Source organism: Notolepis coatsorum, assembly GCF_963971535.1.
Source record: "Notolepis coatsorum genome assembly, chromosome: 1".
Taxonomy (NCBI): Eukaryota; Metazoa; Chordata; class Actinopteri; order Aulopiformes; family Paralepididae; genus Notolepis; species Notolepis coatsorum.
This window is the reverse complement of record NC_140165.1, coordinates 40,947,782-40,964,477: the sequence shown is the minus strand read 5'-3', so window position 1 is coordinate 40,964,477 and position 16,696 is coordinate 40,947,782.

The following is a 16,696-nucleotide window of genomic DNA, read 5'->3' as shown; positions in this document are numbered from 1 at the left end:
CTAGACTGGCTGAGAAACCCCATTGTGTACTGACCCTGGACAGGACGACTACCCTGAGTATTGAACAATCCCTTTTTGTGTACAAGAGGCTGTTTTGTGTTTTTGACCATCGGACTGTATTACGACCATTCTCTTGCCTATCGAACTGAATTTAGCCCTTATTCAATAAATATTGTTATTGATTGATATTGCTCTTGTGTGGACATTCAAATTAGTTTGTATTTGAACCGTGGCGAGTCTGAACCCCACCAGGCTTGTCACAATATATATATATATATAAATAATATATAAATAATGGAGGGTGAACCTTTTCCAACATCGCTCTGTGTGCATGTGTATTGTTTGTTTTTTGTCTCTCTCCGGTGCAAGGATCAAACATGAAGGGAGGGCTACACACATGGATATTTGGGAGCTGCCCAGTACTGCCACAGTGTTGTGGTCTGTTGGCCACATAGCACCTCCTACACTGGAGTTAGCTTATAGTACATGCCTTGCTCAAGGGCACCTCAAAGTAAGTTGTTTAGGGAGTGAAGAGCATGTGAACCTACCCGGTCTAGACTTTCCTGGCCAGTTATGTTATTCAAAGTACTGAGTAGTGGCATAGAGGCTCACCAGTAACCGAAAGGCCACCTGTTAACTGTACATTGGATTATCGACGAAATCTTACTTGGTTCGAAGAAGAGCGTCTTGTGTATGATTGGGTTTAATAGGACATTTATTGTACATTGGAGGGGGTTGTGTTAGGACATTTACAGGGGCCAGTTTCGAATTGCAGTTTCTTGTAGGTGCTATTTGAGAGGGGTTTTGAAAGTGGGTAGTGATTCACATTCCTTTACAGCTATGGGTAAGGCGTTCCACATTGATGTGGCATAATTGCGAAACATGTTTAGTCCCTTGTTTGAGCCGAATCTGGGTTTAACATAATTTGTGGAGCTCCCTCTGGTGTTGTGGTCATGGTATTCACTGACCTTTGGGAAGTATTTTGACATGTACATGGGTACCTTGGTCGTGTAGTGTATCTTGTAGACCAGGCCCATTGCAAGTTGCTGTACTCTGTCGTCTACTCTAAGCCATCCTAGGTTGTCAAAGTGGGCAGGGGTGAGGTGGGTTCTAGGAGTAAGGTCAAGCAGTAGTCTGACCAGTTTGTTTTGAGATGTTTGTAATTTTGTTTTTAGCGCCTTTGAGGTGCTTTGGTACCATGAGGTGCAAGCATAGTCGTAGTACCCTTGAATGAGTGCTCCTGCCAGAGTCTTCAGGGTATTCTTGTTTACCAGTGCGGAGATCCAGTACAAGAATCGAGTTTGTTGGTTGACTTTTTTTATTACATTGGATGCCATTTTGTCACAGGAAAGATTTGCCTCTAGGATGGAACCCAAGTAGGTAATATCTTCTTTCCTTGTGACAATATTGTCACCCACTGTAACTGAGAAGCTGTCGGTCTTGCTGAGTTTGTTATTTGAACCGAAGAGAATGGACTCTGTTTTGCCCATGTGTAATGATAGTTTGTTATCAGCGAGCCATATGCAGATTTTGCCTAGTTCTGAGCTGAGGGTTTTTTCAACCTGTAACTTGTTCTTGTCAGAGACCAGCAGTTGACCATGTAAGTTGCCGACCTGCTCATCGAGAGCAATTCCAGGCTCCTCCAAGAGAACTGGGACAGCCTCCTCTGCCATTCATGCCTGAATAGAATGTCATCCATAACCTCCATCATGTTCAATATCTGTATTGAATGAAATTAAAAGGAATATCCTCTTCCCATTCTGTGTACGCGGTAGTTCGTCGTCTCTTGGCATCTCATGCAATAGCCTGCCCATCCTTAACCCTTTACCGGTCACTTCTTCAAATACCTTTTACACACAATTTCAACTCTAGAATGTTATTTTGGTGCTATTTCAAAAGTTATCTACAATTTTGAAACAAAAAAAATAGATTTTTCCCTGTAAATTAAGGTTAACCAAAGTGTCCGTGAACAGGTCCTCGACCGGTACCCTAAAAATGTGGGGGCTATTGGGCATATTTTTCCTTAGGGGGCATATCTATGAAACTTGGCAGGCTGATTCATAACATAAAATAAATAAGAAAATGTATTGGGAGTTTTCTTGAATTTGCGTTGCCATGGCAACAGTAGCAGATAAAGGCCCAAAGAAGAATATAGCAGACAAAACTATATAACTACATGGTACTACAGGATACTACAGGGTACTACATGGTACTACAGGGTACTACATGGTACTACAGGGTACTACATGGTACTATATGGTACTACATGGTACTACAGGGTACTACAGTACATGGCAATACAGAAATGGCCAAAAATGGTTACTTGGCCGGTAAAGGGTTAATTATGGTTTCACCATCTGGTACTTTGCGTTTGTAAGAGGTTACATACCTGGCTGATACCGGCATATGAGACCCAGGGCTGTTTGTGACACAGTGTTAAGCATGCAAATGCAAAACGGGGGACTCAGTGAAAAAAGAAGGCGGGCCATAGAGCCACACAGGAGGACAGGGATTCGCTGAGATTCATGTCTGAGTTTGACTGGATGACTGACGAAATGATAGATGTCTCTGTCTGAGTTTTCCAGCTTGTCCGGCGATCGACTCAGAGGCCTCTTGAGATCGACTGGTACTGTGTAGATCAAAAAGACATGGTTGCCTACCTCTGCTGTAGTGTAACTGCGTGTGTAATGTATATGCGGAAGAAAAACATTTCCGTTTCTTTGTCCTGAGGACCCGAGGAGACTCATCATTGGTTGCTACAGTAATTTTACAGTCTGTAGTAACCCGTGTCCTCTTCTCTGCCATGGTATGCTGGGGGGTGGGGGGGGGGGGGTTACCATCAACCCAAGAGACACTAACACACTGAACAATCCGGTGAGGAGGGCAAGCTCCATAGTGGGAGTCAAACAGAATATGACTCTGATATTTTGAGCTCCAAGCCTTGACATTTAGCCTTTATCCTATTTTCCACTAGCGCTGGTCTCCCTATGCTTTCTCTTTTGTTGTTGTTGTTGTTGTTGTTGTTGTTGTTGTTGTTGTTGTTGTTGTTGTTGTTGTTAGCTCTATTCTATTTAAATCTTTCTAAAATGTTCTTATGTACCCCAGTTACTATTGCATGTACATATTTGTGTTTTATTACACGTATATGTTCATACATACGAACTAGTTTGCCTGTTTTATTCTCCACCCATCGATTATCCATAGCAACACTACTATCACCGACATCCAAGAAGGGGGATCCCCCCTTGAACAGCCCTTCTAAGGTTTTCAGTGAGTTTTTCTTACCTTCGCTGGGGTATGTCTTGGGAGTGTTGTTGTGGATTTCATGATGTTTTTTTTGTTTTTGATTTATTGTTATGTTTCTTCTTGACCTGTTTAAAGAAGACTTGTCCAGCCCATGGGGACATTAACATGTGTTTGTGGGCTTTACAAATACATTTGATTTGATTTGATTTTGAGTCGAACAAACGACAAAGGGAGTCGACAAACTAGAGGTAGTTTCGGAGAGGAGGACGAGAACGAAGCTGAGTGCTATCCTCTGCGAGGAGCTAGCCGAAATGAGGAGCACTTTCAGCCATGAACTCACCACACACCAGACCACTCACACACCAACCCACCACAAAACGCCTCGGTTAGTCCGTTGTGCCAGTAGCCATCAGGCTCCACAACTGTGGGCAGAGACTGACTTGGCCAATGGCTGGAGAACTAACGACTGGAGAACTTGAGAACTGTTAGGACTGTTGCACTCTTAACTACTGAACCCTGCTCGGACTCTGGTGCATTGTGTTATTATTATTATTATTATCAATACAGTATACACATGACTCACCTGCCCCCCCCCCCCCCCCCGGAGTTGCTATTATTTTATGGCACGCACACTGAGCAGACTGAGCAGACTGAGCAAACGGGACGTGTCCCTCGTCCTAAATGGGAAAATACTTTGATGTAACTGACAATTCGGGGGACGGTAATGAGATCTCTGTGGTTTTATACCGATTTGAGCCTGGCTGTTATGTGCTGAGCAATTTGGGTCATGTTTGCCATTCTCAGCCCCCCCTCCCCTGACTCCCTCCCCAATTGAACAGACTGGATACCAACTGCCACCATTTGCACTGATATTATTTACCCGCCAATTTGCTATAAAGCTCACGCTTTGTGTGGAATCCAATTGAGCTGAACATTATGAATCCTTCGCAGTGACCATATGTCTTCGTTTCAGTTTTGAGTTTTCAATCACATTTCATTACCTGCATATTGTACGTCGGAGAGATGTGAAAGCATCACTCGTTAAACCCAGGTGATTGTATTGTATATACTGTATTCCGGGTCAGGTATGTAGATTACAAATGGCATGGATTGCCTGTACAGCTGTTAGTACGTCTGGCTCATTCAAAGATGATCGAGACAGGCTGAGAAACGTTGCAATTACAATTTACATCTAGTCATTTAGCTGATGCTTTTATCCAAAGTGACTTACAAATTGCGTGCAACAAGTCAGCAGGAGGGACACAGCTCTGGCAGCTAAGGGTAAGTGGTGTTGTTTGTCTAGCAGTGCCGAGCTTGCATGCTAAGTGCATAGTAGTATAGACATATTAGCAGTGTTGGTATAATAGCATAGTACATAGTAGATAACAGTATAAACAGAGTAGCATAGTAAAAAAACTGCACATTAAATTTGTAATAATTATTTTTCAATTCAGATTTTGATTGAAGGAGTGTTATTCGATGTTGGAATACCGGGTGGGTTTCCGCTATCCTGACTACAGTGGGAAGTTTGTTCCACCACCGTGGAGCCAGGACAGAGAACAGCCTGCTCCGCTTCCATGACCCCCACAGGAGCCCGGGTAGGAGGAGTGGGTCTAAGGCAGCCAGGAGATGCAGAGCGTGTTGGTCCTCCCCGTCAGGAGGTCAGTCTCGCTAGGGTCGCGCAACCATCCCACTGTTCATTAATGGAAAGTATTTATTTGTCTAAATAACGGCGTGTCAACAACCCACACCCGGGGCTTCATAAAACGTCTCTCCCGCCCCCCTCTCTGGTTCTCCCGTCCCCCTCTCTGGTTCTCCCGTCCCCCTCTCTGGTTCACCCGTCCCCCTCTCTGGTTCTCCTGTCCCCCTCTCTGGTTCTCACGTCCCCCCTCTCTGGTTCTCCCGTCCCCCCTCTCTGGTTCTCCCGTCCCCCTCTCTGGTTCACACCTCCCCCCTCTCTGGTTCACATGTCCCCGTCTCCGCGGTGACCGGAGAGAGAGAGAGAGAGACGTGCGCGGCAGCTGAGTCCAACGGCTCTGCGGTCCGCATGGATTCAATTAAACCACTGTTTTCATCAACCAACTAAGTCTCCATCATTGTTCCCCCCGAATCAATAGGCATTAAAGGAGCCGGGCCACACATGAATGAGGGCCTCCCAGTCGCAATAAAACGCAGGCGCATGAATGCTGTTTATACAAGCGCTGCATGGTGCACGCCCACCATTTTAATGCGGTATATAAACCCCCCAACACACACACACACACACACACAGACACACACAGACACACACACCCACACACACACATATACACACAGATACACAGACACACACACACAGAGACACACACACACGTATACACACAGATACACGCACACACACACACACACACACACACACACACATACACACACACATATACACACACAGAGAGACACACACATACACACACACACACATACAAATTTTCCACAGATACACATACATACAGTGTACACACACACACACACACACACACACACACACATGCACACACACACACACACACACACACACACACACACACACACACACACACACACACACACACACACACACACACACACACACACACACACACACACGTCACACACACACACACACACACACACACACACACACACACACACACACACACACACACACACACACCGCACACATGGCTGCACATGCAGACCAACACTGTTTAATGATGTCTCCAGCCGATGACAATATATGGCCTCTCTTAGTGGGGATGGGGATGGTGACTAAGGCCTGATGCAGATGGCAGATAGTGAGGTTAGTGGATTTCTTTATTTTCACTTGTGAGTGAATTTACCTTATTGCTTTACATTTTTTAATTTTTAATTTGATTTTTTACAGTTCTACAGTTTTACAGTAAGAGTCACATGTAGAAAAAAGAGAAAAAAATCAATTAGTGCTGTGGATAATAAAACAAGACAAAGCAAAACAAGGCAAGGGATAAACAACTAACAAACAATAACTACAATCAACTCAATTTAGTTTCGTTTATTTGACAATTATTAAAATACAGTACATGTCACAACAAGTCATGCATCCTACAATTATCAAGGATAGCACAACAAAGTCACAGACGTATTTCCATTGTGGTCCTTGGTCTCACCACCACATAGTATTTACATAAACATTTATTAGACATATTATTATAATCAGTCTACTAACAGTATATTGCAAAAAATACAATTAAAAAGTAAAATACAACATTATTAACCCTTTCACTGCCGCACTACCAAACGGTTAACCCTTTCACTGCAACAATACACAGAAGGTAACCGGCTGTTGTGTGATAGTAAAGGGTTAACCTTCTATTGTGTGGCAGTGAAAGGGTTAATAAAATATGTACAAAATGTACAGATCTCCTACACTAAAACAGGAAACCGGAGTTACTCTGGAACATTTTCTAGGAGCCATTTCCTAGCATTCCCCTTGAAACTATACAGGTTCAAGCCTGGTGGTCAAAGGGAACTAAAACACATATGTTTAGACAGGCCTTTGGTCACTCTTTCTTGTCCTCACTGTTCATATAGTTTTGTTTTTTAATTAGTGACTGATGATTTTATTTAAATTATTTTATTATATTATTTTATTTGGTTTCACTGTTTTTAACTGCTGTCTGTTGTTGTTGTTGTCATTTATTTCAGATTTTTGTTTTTGTTTTTATATACTGTAGTGTAAAGCATTGTGCATTCATGCTGTGAAGGGTGCTATATAAATAAAAGTAATTCATTCATTCAAAGGCAACTCATTCGACTCCTGTGCTCCCATGAGAGCAAATGAGCACTGTCCCATATTTGTTCTACACCTTGGAGGATGCAGGTTTGCTAAGCTAGATCTGGTTCTGTGGCTGTGTGATTCACTAACACTAGGAAAATAGTTACTAAAAGCCCTGTGATTGATTATTCTGTGCACCATGTTCAGCCTAAACTGGGCTACTCTGGCCTCCAGGGCCATGCAGAGACCTTTAGAGGGGCAGGTGCTCACATTTTAAAAAGGGCACATGTATCAAAATGTTAGAACACCAACTACAGGGCACCCAAGTGGCGACCCGTGTAACGCGCTGCGTCGCGAATCGGCCGACCTGGGTTCGATTCCGGGACCCGGTGTCCTTTGCCGAATGTCTTCCCCCAGCTCTGTCTCTGTTACGACGGTGCCAGGTAAGAGAGTGGAGGTCCAATAGTGGTGGCAATAAGGAGACAGAGAGAGGTTTCGCTCTTCACAATACGTGTATCCTCTTTATTCAGGAATGCACTAGAGCAGCCAGGTAAACAAGAAAAACTAAATAATAGAGTACAAGCGAACAGGGGTACAAGTAACAGCAGCACTTGTCCTTGGTACCGTTGCGTACTGGTTCTGAGAGAGAGTGAAGAACTGACAAGGGATAGAAGAGAACAGGAGTTATTTGAAGTCTGCATTCCCAACATTCCACACGCACCACAAAGTGACAGCGAATCATAGGTGACAGTCAATCAGTGGCAATTACAGAGAGCAAGTGACAGACGTCAGAATGGTGGCAGGATTCTCAGGCCTAACCAGGTCAGAAAACCCAGAATGTTTCTCCCGTTCTTCCTCTCTCTCTCTCCCTCTACCGGACTGCCCGGTAGTACAAACAAGTAAAAACAAATCTACCAAAAAAATAAATAAAAAAGAACACCAACTACAGCGTAACGTAACCAGCCAAACTATAGCATTAACAACCAATATTCAGAGAATGTAACACGGAATTTTACAACAAACTGCATCATACTATATGATTACGCCTTAGAATAGTTTGGGATTTATCTAAATTAGGGATGCTCAATATTGGCTTTTTTACCGATACCGATATACCGATATTGTCCAACTCTTAATTTCCGATACCGATATCAACCGATATCACATTTTAATGCCGATATCGGCCGATAATATCGGTAGGCCGATAATATCGGACATAATTTCTATAGAAATGTTAAAAATATATATATATATATACAAAATAAAAAATAAATTGAAAACCGATACCGATATTTTCCGATATCACATTTGACTGCCGATATCGGCCGATAATATCGGTAGGCCGATAATATCGGACATCCCTAATCTAAATGTATTATAATTATTATTATTTGAAGATTCCTCAATTGCAGACTACTCTCAGGCTGCTAGAGGGGGTAGTTGGTGTACCTGGCCATTGCTTACAGCCCCAGCAGAAACTGACAAGAAACAGCAGAGAAGAATGCATAAAATAAAGCACTGCTGATAGACGGGCAAACATGAGGTGAGATGCTCGGTTTTGTGCTAGATTTCTATTATAAGAGGGAGGGCAATGCGTCGCGCAACATAACAGAACACCATGCACCTCAGACAGACAGGCATTCAAATATTTATTTTTATTTATGTAGCAGCCTGAATATTCTACAAAGTATTCAGTAGTGCTAACTAACTGTTACTTTCCCTGTGTGTGTATAACGTGTGATTTACAGTGTTCCTTTGGATAGACTGACATTGTTCCTTTGGATAGACTAACAGTGTTCCTTTGGATACCTCGCCCAGTCTAACGACGAGGTGAGGTGCTACTCCTCTCCAGATGCAGTATGGATTACTAGCAACAACATTGAGCCTTTGTTTCCCTTTCTGGAGCGGTCTTTGCATGGGACCGGTGGAGGTTGCCAGCAGGGGGCGGAGTGCAGTGGTGGCAGGTGGAGCAGTGGAGAGAAGCAAGCAACGAGGAAGAGGGAATCACCTGGAGGTGAGGGGAACAGGAAGCTCTCTTCAGCGTTGGACTTGGCCGTGAACGGTCGCAGCTACAACGGGAGGTGCTTTGGAATATCCCCGTTGAAGAAGTGAAGCCAGAGAGCCCCGCCGGAGCGAGCGACGGGTGATGAGACATACTTGCTAGTGACGGGTTATCCTAGAAGTATCCGTGATAGTGTGTGAGTAAGAGAAACCGAGCCCAAGGACTAACGTCTAAGCTAACGAGACTAACGTCTAACGTTATCGGGTTATAGTAGTTACTGTGTGCGGTATAGTAGCATGCCGCTAACGGCTCCGTCCGACTTGAGTAGACTACCGGGCGCGAGGCGCTGAAGAGACCGGTGGTATAGTCAGCCACATTGCGTTAACAGTGTAACCGAATAGCAGGAGGGTGCGCCGAGACCCAAAGCTTAGCTGTGTTTAAGGTAGCCCAAGTATTAGCTTGCGCGACGGAAGCAAGCCAGCAACAGCAGCGGTGGACGTTTCGCAGACGGTACAGAGGACGCCTCTTCCCACCAGCAGAGGACGCCATACAGCAAGCTCTGCCCGCTAACCACTGCCTGCTGTTCGCCCAACCTGCTGGCTGTACTCGCGGATTGCCGACGCCATCTTGTCATCCGGACTAGTGGTGACAAGAGTGGGTCCGCCATCTTGGCTAAGTACTAACAGTACCACGTGTGTATCAACAGCAACGTCCATTGAAGTGAACGCTAATCACCAGTGTCTAAGGGCTACCCCAAACAATTTAAGCCGGCTTAGGTTAGGTTTTCTTTGATAACGTGGGCCCACATTTATTGGTTATTTTTGTTATTGGTTTATTTGACTGTTTGATTCTGAGACTCCCAATGTGTCTACGTTCTATGCCTGGGTTCCCCCAGTACAGGCGGGGTGGTTTAATGTATTGAGCACTCGGTGCCTATGGTGGGAAGAGCTTCCCCTACATTGATAACAAGAGCACCCGGTGCCATATGAGTAAGCATTAACGTTGTAATGTATAATCTTCCCAGGCTTCACTAAACGTAGATTTAATTGGGATCATTGTGTGTGTCTCTTTCTTTGAGTTCCATTTGCTATTTTATTCTCTGGGTAAATATTGTGACGGCATAATTATTTAACCCTTACACCCCATTTACAGAATAGCATTTGAAGGGTCTATACAGGTGGTCAAGGAAGGGTACTGCTTAAAGGGAAGCCCAATAATACTATTGAACTGACAGTCACTGGGTGTGGGAGGGCTGTCGGAGGTACTGAGGGAGTAAGGGTGTGTGGGGAGCTACTGCTGACCACCTTGGAAGGCGAGGGAGACCAGAGTACCAGTCCCCAGGTTAGTAATTCCTGGGCCCCATCCACTCCAGCTGCAAGCCCTCCAGTACGACGTTCCGGGCCAAAGACGGGGGTACTTATAGGTCCAATACTATAGTATCCTACTACCCAGTGTCTGTGTACTACTACTCCCACAAGCAGGGATAATCCACCCTTCTACATTTATAATATTATTAATTGTTAAAATTATTCTTTATGAGGACCATGGCATTTACCTTTAAAAAAAATATATATATATATAATAATAATAGTATTATTAATATTTAATTTATTTTTCTCTAAATGGCGCTTTGGTCATCAAGGGGCACCCATCGCATCCCCCCCTCTCTGCACATGCCTGCTGGCCTCAACTGGTAGCCAGTTGAGCTCCTGAAAATTACTCCTCCCAACATGATCACGAGGGCCTAGGCTCATCACAACCCTGATCAGCTTTTGACAGCCCCCCAAACCAGGCTACACTAGCATAATCAAAATGACACTGCACTATACACTAGGGCAGGCTGTTGGCTAGTAGTGTAAGGCTTTCCCTGTCAAGCAGATTGGCCTTTCTAGCCAAAAACTTGGTGCAGGCATTTACTCTGTAAGGCCCCTGTGGTTATTTAAAAGCATTCAAATACATGTATAACTATAATCAGCCTGTTTAGATTAAATCATTCCAGCTCATGTCACAACCTAGGACTGACGTCAGGAGGTCTCGAGTTATGGGAGGACGCTAGGTCTGAGGCCACTATGTATATGTAAACTAGACTGGGGACACATTCAGCTGTGAAGCATTTAAATATCAAAGCAGTAACTATTTTCAGGGCCAGCTGCATGTTTGTGAACAAAATAACTGATAAGTGTGAAAGCCAGCTGACTCAGGTGATACTGGCACCCAACAGCCAAGGGGTGTACCCAGACATCCTAATAATCATTGGAAAAAGTAAAGCTATAAAATGTATTTCATAACGTTAATATGGCTCAAATCTATTTATAATTAGTACTAGAATTTAGTACTCATGTAAACATGTGTGCCAATAGTAAACAAGTGATGTTTTCAACTGTATTTATAGGCCTGAGTTAAAACATGTATTTGGTATTATGTGTCTTGGTCAAAACAGCACGATTCAATGTATTTTCTGATTATGGTATCCTACAGGTTGTTAGATATGTTAAGATACTAGTTAAATAATGTTTAAATAACCATACTAAGCAACTGATTGATTGATTGATTGATTGATTGATTGATTGATTGATTGATTGATTGATTGATTGATTGATTGATTGATTGAAAACTTTATTAACAGATTGCAGAATGGGTACAATACAGTACAGCTCAATACAAACAATTGTTAAGGGGATGCAGACCAGAGAAAGACTTTCGTCTTGTTTACATCAGGGTCCCCCATTTTCAATTCATCAGGACATATATGACATACATGACATACAGATAGACAGTACTGCTACATCTATACATTTATGACATACCAGATTTGCAAATACAGTACTGTTTGTGATACAAAAAGAGTCAAGAAAAGGGAGTATATACATTTGACGTAGAAACTGTACATTGGAGGAGGTTGGGTGGGGTTGTGTGGCGGGGGGTTGGGTACATTGGGATATTGACAACCATACTGGGTAATTTACATTGGAGGTGGTTGGGGGGGGGAGAAACACTGTATAAACAAGCAAAACTGTACATTGGGGGGGGGGGGAGGAGACACTGTGCAAACAAGCAAAATTGTACATTGGAATATTGACAAAGCCATACTTGGTCATTTACTGTACAACTGGTTTAGGACATTTACAGGGGCCAGTTTCGAATTGCAGTCTCCCGTAGGTGTCCCTTGAGAGTGGTTTTGAAAGTGGGTAGTGATTCACATTCCTTTACAGCTTTGGGTAGGGCGTTCCACATTGATGTGGCATAATTGCGAAACGTGTTTAGTCCCTTGTTTGAGCCGAATCTGGGTTTAACATGATTTGTGGAGCTCCCTCTGGTGTTGTGATCGTGGTATTCACTGACCTTTGGGAAGTATTTTGACATGTACATGGGTACCTTGGTCGTGTAGTGTATCTTGTAGACCAGGCCCATTGCAAGTTGCTGTACTCTGTCGTCTACTCTAAGCTATCCTAGGTTGTCAAAGTGGGCAGGGGTGAGGTGGGTTCTAGGAGTAAGGTCAAGCAGTAGTCTGACCAGTTTGTTTTGAGATGTTTGTAATTTTGTTTTTAGCGCCTTTGAGGTGCTTTGGTACCATGAGGTGCAAGCATAGTCGTAGTACCCTTGAATGAGTGCTCCTGCCAGAGTCTTCAGGGTATTCTTGTTTACCAGAGACGAGATCCGGTACAAGAATCGAGTTTGTTGGTTGACTTTTTTTATTACATTGGATGCCATTTTGTCAAAGGAGAGATTAGCCTCTAGGATGGAACCCAGGTAGGTAATTTCATCTTTCCTTGTGACAATATTGTCACCCACTGTAACTGAGAAGCCGTCGGTCTTGCTGAGTTTGTTATTTGAATGTTATTTTTTCAACCTGTACCTTGTTCTTGTCAGAGACCAGCAGGGCTGAGTCGTCCACAAACAGGAACAAGTTGCAGTCACAAGCTGACGACATGTCATTTGCATAAATTAGGAACAGTAGCGGTCTTAGTATGCTTCCTTGTGGAACACCACAGCTCACTGTGAGGGGGGGGATAGGGTACCGTTTACCTCCACCATCTGTTCCCTCCCCTCAAGGTAGGATTGCATCCAGCTCACTGATAGACTATCAAAACCAATTGCTTTTAGCTTGTCAATCAGAATGGAGTGAGTGACAGTGTCGAAGGCCTTTTGTAGGTCCAGCATGACCATGCCGCAGTATTTGCCCGCGTCCACCTCTTGTTTGATGTGGTCGTTCAAATAGAGAAGGCATGTGTCAGTGGAGTGGGATGTTCTGAAGCCAGATTGGAATTCGTAGATTAGATTTTTTTCTGCTAGGTACTTTTCGACCTGTTCGTAGACTATTTTTTCCATGACTTTCGAGATGGAGGTGAGAATAGAAACAGGGCGGTAGTTGCCTGGGTCTAATTTCCTGCCCTTTTTGTGCAGAGGGGTCACCCTCGCAATTTTGAAGTCCTTGGGGACGTGTCCCTGTTTTATGGAGAGGTTTATTATGTGTGTGATGACTGGGGTGATGGCGGCTAATGAGTCTCTGAGGAATTTGGAGGGGATGTTGTCATGGCCAGTGGCCTTGTTAGGTTGGAGGGCACTCAGTTTTTTGAGTACCTCATCTGTTGTTACCATTTCCAGCTTGAAGTCGTCCTTGCGGACCCCTAGGTTTTTGTAGTAAGCTACTATGTGTTCTACCCCATAAAGCCCTGAGTGGGAGGGTAGTTTGTTTACCAGTGTTGTGGCTATGTTTGTGAAGAAAATGTTTAAGTAATTGGCTACATCCAGCTTGTCTGTGATGAGCGTGTTGTGTACAAAGGTGTAAATTCTTCATAAAAGGCACCAGTATGTACGTCTGGAGAAGATATAGAACAAAACATATATATGGTATTGAATTAGATAATTATTATGTCTTATTTGGTGGTAAAACTGATTTGTGATTAAACCTGCGTTGTGTGCCAAGAGGAGGGTCAAGTCTCTCTCTCTTTTTTCAAATATGGCCACAAGCAGTTCCCTATTGGTCGAGCTTACTGACGGCACCGGATGTGACGTCACAGAGGCAAGCTTTTGTGTCATTCATAAAAAGCTCAGTCCAGCCGACAGGAGACACACAGACGTTGAGGCAAAAACGGAAACACGCAACTCGAGATCCTGTTCGTCGATGAAGACGCCTCTTGTTCTCTACCGCAGATCGGAAATGCTTTTTTCTTTTATGATTATTTTCGCTTGATTCAAATTCCTTGTAAGCTGTACTTTTTTATTTAGGTAAGAACCTGTACATCCTGCTTTGATTGTACTAGGAAAATACCTACAGACAGAGTGTATTCATAGCGTTGGAGAGTGAATTCGAACGGCCGAGTGTGGCCGGACCAATAAAACGTCCATCGTGACTTTTGATATACTCTGAGCAAATTTGTGGACATTCAATAAATTTTTCGCATCACACCTTTATTTTTGGACGGTGGCCAAACCACATGCAGAGGATAATACCAGCCAATATACGACCCCCCCCCCCCCCCCCCCCCCAGACTGTCAATAAGGAAAAACGAGGGGAAACTAAACAAGGCAAAAGCAATACAAAAGCAACCGTGTCACAAGACACAACCAACCTCATGTGGTAAGCAGACTAACAGAAATAAAATACTATACCAAAGAGAAGGATGAACCAAACAGGTTCACACACTACCAAATAATAATGGCCAAAGGCCCTGAATGACTGTGACATCTAAGCTTTTATCCACCCGCCCTGTGACGAGGGATGGAACTCAGCTTGAGTCAATCAACCAGGTGTTCAGGAGATTCTACACAAAGAGGCTTGAGAAGGGGGAAATATAAATAAAAAGTATTACCATAAGTGAATATAGCACCATATCAACTATAATATGAATTAAATCACTTACCAATACTAACCTAATGTTTTACATGGTATGACTGTATGAACACTGTATGATATGTGCAATGTTGCTGAACTGTTAAAGTTTGTTATTTTTGCAGATGATACAAATTTATATTGCTCAGGAAGTAATTTAAAGGAACTTTTGCCTGCTATTGAAAGAGAGCTTGAAACTCTCAAAACTTGGTTTGATGTTAATAAATTGTCTCTCAATATTAAGAAAACTAAATTTATGGTTTTTGGAAATCGAAAAGAAATAGAGGGGGAGATAGAGTTAAAAATATGGGATGTACAAATAGAAAGAGTTTTTGAGATAAAATTTCTAGGGGTAGTTATTGACCAGAAATTAACATGGAAACAACATGTTAACTATATTCAAGGAAAAAGTCAGTAGCAATATTGTATAAATGTAAGGATATATTAAACTACAAAGCCTTGCACATAATTTACTGCTCACTTATACTTCCTTACATTTCTTACTGTGTGGAAGTATGGGGGTTGACATTTAAAAATACAGTAAATCCAATAGTCATACTGCAAAAGCGGGCCATTCGGAACCTTTTCAAGGCTGGTTACTATGAACACACAAATCCATTGTTTATAAAGTCTCATATTATGAAATTTAATGATTTGGTTTACTATAAAACTATGCAAATAATGTACAGAGCTAAAGCAAAGTTACTCCCAGATGGGGTGCAAAGGTTTTTTTCAACACATGAAAGAAAATATGATTTGAGAGATATTTGTAAATTTACTGTTCAGAAAGCTAAAAAAGGGATTAAAAGGAGGTGTATTTCTATTATTGGGGTTAACTTGTGGAACAATGCGGATATACAGTTAAGAATGAGTAATTCGATTTTGGTTTTTAAGAAAAAGGTTTGTAAAGCTATTTTTGAAAACTACAAGGGTGAATAACACTGTTTTGTTTTATTTTTTTTTCTTTTAGAATACTGTTTTGAATCTACATTTTTGTATTTCTTTGTAAAGCTAAATTTTGAAAAACTACAAGGGTGAAAAATACTGTTTTGCTTGCTTTTTTCTTTTCTTTAGAATACTGTTTTGGAGTAAAACAATTTGTATTTTTTTTGGTAAGAATATAGGACAGGCACATATAAGCACTATGCTTCAGTCTGTACTTTTTTCAGTCACTGTAAATAATCAAATATTGATAAATGATGATGTATATTGTACTGTGATGATGACTGAAAAGAAATAAACTACTACTACTACTACTACTACTACTACTACTACTACTACTACTACTACTACTACTACTACTACTACTACTACTACTACTACTACTACTACTACTACTACTACTACTGTATGAACTTACCTATATGCAACAGGCTGGTCCACAAGAGCAAGCGTCTCTAACTGACCGGCTGGCTGACTCCACGGAATACACATGTGTGAGCGCCGTCGTGGCCGGTTAACTGAGCTCGCCTAGTCTTTTAAAAGTATTTTTTTTCATACAACCTCTCTACTGGTGGGCCTAATGGTCTAAATAGATTACATCTCGATTATTGTTGTCCACTGACCCAAACCTAATGGTGTAAATATATTACCACTCTGTAAAAGTAATGGATCGGAGCAGAAGCATCGACCAATACTAACAAATAGGACATGGGAGTGGTGTTGGCAGTGGAGCAGTAGAGGTACAGTATGAGTGCATCCATGACCTTTCACTTCTACTGCACAGGTGAAAACCTTGTATCTCCTTAACACTTTGAATGCCCATCACGAGAATTTTCGTTTTATTTTTTTTTATTAGCGATCTGAATTCATATTTCATCAACCGAGTCTACCGTTGGTAACCCTG